The sequence below is a fragment of the Henckelia pumila genome, chromosome 3 (assembly GCF_033568475.1).
Source record: "Henckelia pumila isolate YLH828 chromosome 3, ASM3356847v2, whole genome shotgun sequence".
NCBI classification, from domain to species: Eukaryota; Viridiplantae; Streptophyta; class Magnoliopsida; order Lamiales; family Gesneriaceae; genus Henckelia; species Henckelia pumila.
In genome coordinates, this window is record NC_133122.1 from 15,831,500 (window position 1) to 15,835,975 (window position 4,476).

At 37.1% G+C, this 4,476-nt stretch overlaps 1 non-coding gene across 1 annotated transcript; it reads right to left on the reverse strand.

Moving 5' to 3' along the window:
• Positions 1-1,457: 1,457 nt before the first annotated feature.
• Positions 1,458-1,563, reverse strand: LOC140893960 (small nucleolar RNA R71). Its single transcript, XR_012153518.1, has one exon. It is a non-coding gene; the product is annotated as a small nucleolar RNA R71 (small nucleolar RNA).
• Positions 1,564-4,476: the final 2,913 nt, after the last annotated feature.

The following is a 4,476-nucleotide window of genomic DNA, read 5'->3' on the forward strand; positions in this document are numbered from 1 at the left end:
ACGGAGAAGCTTCATTCTAATTCGTTCTAGTTTCTCTTTGAACTCTATTTTTCTTAGTTTATGGATTGTTGGAAAAACATGAGTTATTTGATTTTGAATTGCGTTATGAACTAATTTCTTAGTCTAGAGGTAGACGGATCTTGACTGGAAACCATGATTGACATATTTTGATTTAGATATTTAAATTTCTTCGCGCAGTTTATTTGTGTTTTCCTGATTTTAATGCTTTCAATTTACTGGCCATAGATTGAATGATATTTTATTTAGAATCTATCACTCGAGAGAGGAGATTTTGAATACGACATAGGAAAATACATCTTTGATGTTTATATTGTTCGAGAGGCATATAACTTCATAGAAGTCATTAGAATAATTCTTGTGCTATTTACCGGATTTAATAGTTGAACTTAGATAGAGATATTGAGTTTGCTATTGAATACGAATTTCTGCTTGACACTCGAGAGAGGTAGTAGAAAATAATAGGGATTCTTGGCTAATAAACTAGAAGATTTGATAATTAAACAATCATTAAAAATAAATTGTGGTGGACAGTCAAGTGAAGTCGAACCTCTAGCATTCATCGCTTATTGAATTTTCATATCGTGAACTCGTGGTTATTTAGTTTTGTTTCTTGCAAATTTTAGTTTTATAAAAATCAAACCAATTTCGTAGCTTTACATAGGATTAGGATTTTATTAGTTGCAAATATTTGATATAATATCATTTATTCATTCTCCATGGGATCTACTTGGACTTAATTCCTGTATTATAACTTGACATCGTGTGCTTGCGAGCGAAAAACACGCAACATGTTTTTGGCGCCGTTTCCGGGGATTGAATTTTATTTGATTTATATTAAATTGTGCTAATTAGTCTTAATTTTGATTTAGAGCATTTTTTTATTTTATTTTGTTGGTTCTAATTTTAAATTTTCCCTGTTTATGCAGTTTATGCAAAAAAGCCAAAGTTACGACTCGCTGCTCTTTGATCCAAAAATCGAGAAAACTGCTAAAGCTTTGAGAAAAGCTAGAAGAGAAGAGTTGCAACAAATGGCTGAAGAAAGAGAAAGAGAAAGAGCTGTCAATAATGTTCAGGTGCCGATCAGAGATCACTTTCGACCGGTGATCAATACACATTATTCTGGGATAGCTCGGCAAAACATCACTGCGAATAATTTTGAGTTGAAGCCAGCTCTGATTAATATGGTGCAACAGAATCAGTTCAGGGGTGCAACTACTGATGATCCAAATTTGCATTTGCGTACTTTTTTGGAGATTGCTGACACAGTGAAGATTTATGGTGTTGCTAAGAACACCATCAGACTACGATTGTTCCCGTTCTCTCTTAGGGACAATGCTCGTAGTTGGTTGCAATCACTACCTCTTGGGAGTATCACTACATGGGATGATATGGCTTCCAAATTTCTGGCTAAGTATTTCCCGCCTGTAAGTCGGCTCAGTTGAAAATAGAGATTACTACATTCAAACAACAAGATTTTGAGCAGTTGTGTGAAGCCTGGGAGCGATACAAGGAGTTGCTTAGAAAGTGTCCAAACCATAATTTTCCAGATTAGGAACATATTGAGTTATTCTACAATGGTTTAAATGGGCCAACTCATATTTCTGTGGATGTTGCAGCTGGAGGTTCAATATTTTCTAAATTTCCTGAACAGGCTTATGAGATGCTTGAGCAAATGACTGTTAACAGTTATCAGTGGCCAAGTGAGAGATCTGCAATAAGAAAGCCTGCTAGAATTCATGAAGTTGATGCATTCACTGCTTTGACTGCTCAGATGGCTACAATTTCTACACAGTTGGATGCACTGACCAAAGGGAATCAAAGTTCTACTGAGACAGCATCACTGGCGACTGTAGTAAATTCTGCTGATGGATTTGAGAGTGTGGAGCAAGCGCAATATGTGAACAACAGGAATTACAACAATTATCGGGGTAATCCTGTACCCAATCAGTATCATCCTAGTTTGCGTAATCATGAGAATTTTTCCTATGCAAACAATAAGAATGTTTTGAATCCTCCACCGGGGTTCAATACTCAGAATGGTGAAGGTAAGACATCTTTGGAACATTTGGTGCATAATTTTATTTCAGAGTCTTCCACAAGATTTAAGAGGAATGAGAATAAGCTGGATAGTATGGAGACGCACTTGACCAATGTGAGCGCTTCTATAAAAAATATTGAAACACAAATTGGTCAATTGGCGAATGCATTGAATAATCAGCAGAGAGGTGTGTTTCCTAGCAATACCTAAGTTAATCCTAGAGAGCAATGCAAGGCTGCTATTCTTAGAAGTGGCAAGGAACTTGGAACAGATAAGCCAAAGGCAGTGGATGATGAGGAAGTTGAAGAGATTATGGTGGAGTCCAAAAATTCTGATAGCAAAAAGTCTAGCAAGTCTGCAGTTGTGCCTGAGAAACCGCCTGTGTCAAAAGCTGTTCTGCCATAGCCTCAGCGGTTCAAGAAGAAAGCGTTGGATGAGAAGTTTTCTAAGTTTCTTGACATATTCAAGAAAATTCATATAAATATTTCATTCGCTGATGCTTTGGAACAGATGCCGCATTATGCAAAATTCATGAAAGATGTGATGGTGAGGAAAAGAAAGCTTGAAGAGTTTGAAACAGTGAAGTTGACAGAGGAGTGCAGCGCCATCCTACAAAAGAAACTGCCATAGAAATTGAAAGATCCAGGGAGTTTTACTATTCCTTGTATTATTGGTGGTGCGACTGTTAATAGGGCATTATGTGATTTAGGTGCAAGTATTAATTTAATGCCTTTGTCTATTTTCAGGTTTTTGGAGCTTGGCGAGGTGAAACCAACCACGATTACTCTGCAGTTGGCTGATCGTTCTTTGACATATCCTCGAGGAGTTGTGGAAGATGTCTTGGTAAAAGTAGATAAGTTTATCTTTCCTGCTGACTTTGTAGTGCTTGATATGGAAGAAGATCAAGATGTCCCTCTAATTTTGGGGAGATCATTCTTGGCGACTGGCAGAGCGTTAATTGATGTGCAGGAGGGTGAACTAACTCTACGAGTTGGTGGTGAAGCTGTCACTTTCAATATCTATAAAACCATAAAATACCAAGATGAGGTACATTCTTGTAATCGCATTGATTTATCAAATTCTTATGAGAATAATTTTTGTGCAGGATTGGAATTGGAGGACGCATTGGCTAGGTGCTTGATTAATTCCATAAATCAAGTGGATGATGATGATTGGGAACTTAGAGAGCAATTTCTTGCTCTTGAAAGTTTGCCAAAGGAAAAAGATGGCAAAAACAAAATTGAAGCATTGCCTGAGGAAGCCAGCAAAGAGGTACCAGTATCTACTCCTGGATTGAAAGAACTGCCTGGTCATTTATGTTATGCATTTTTGGGAGAAAATTCGACTAATCCGGTAATTATTTCATCCTCTCTTACTCATGATGAAAAGGATAAATTATTAAGAGTTTTGAGAAAATTTAAATCTGCTTTGGGTTGGTCTATTTCTGATATTAAGGGAATTAGTCCCAATATTTGCATGCATAAGATTTTAATGGAGGAGTCATATAGTCCCTATGTTGATCATCAAAGGAGGTTGAATCCTGCCATGAAGGAAGTGGTAAAAGCTGAGGTTTTGAAATTATTGAATGCTGGTATTATTTATGCTATATCTGACAGTTCTTGGGTGTCGCCAGTACAGGTAGTGCCGAAAAAGGGAGGTATGACTGTAGTTAAAAATGAGAAAAACGAGTTGATTTCAACTCGTACTGTTACTGGTTGGAGAGTTTGCATTGATTATAGAAGGTTGAATAAGGCTACTAGAAAAGATCATTTTCCTCTTCCTTTTATTGATCAGATGCTTGACAGGTTGGCAGGTTATAAACATTACTGCTTTTTAGATTGCTATTCTGGCTACAATCAAATTGCTATAGTGCCAGAGGATCAAGAGAAAACAACTTTCACATATCCCTATGGTACTTATGCTTTTAGGAGAATGCCATTTTGTTTGTGTAATGCACCGGCTACTTTTCAGCGGTGCATGATGGCAATTTTTTCTGACATGGTGGAAGAAGTCATGGAATTTTTTATGGATGATTTTTCTGTGTTTGGGTCTTCGTTTGATCATTGTTTGCACAATCTGACCCTTGTTTTGCAGCGTTTTCAAGGGAAAAATCTAGTGCTTAACTGGGAAAAATGCCACTTCATGGTGCAAGAAGGTATCGTACTTGGGCATAAAGTGTCAGCTAATGGGCTTGAGGTGGATCGAACAAAAGTGGTTGCGATTGAAAAGCTTCCACCACCAAATAATGTGAAAGCCATTAGAAGCTTCTTGGGACACGCCAGGTTCTATCGTCGCTTTATTAGAGATTTTTCTAAAATTACAAAGCCTTTATGTAATTTATTAGAAAAAGATACATCATTTATTTTTTATGATGCGTGTTTGCAGGCGTTCACAAAAATCAAGGAGGCACTAATTTC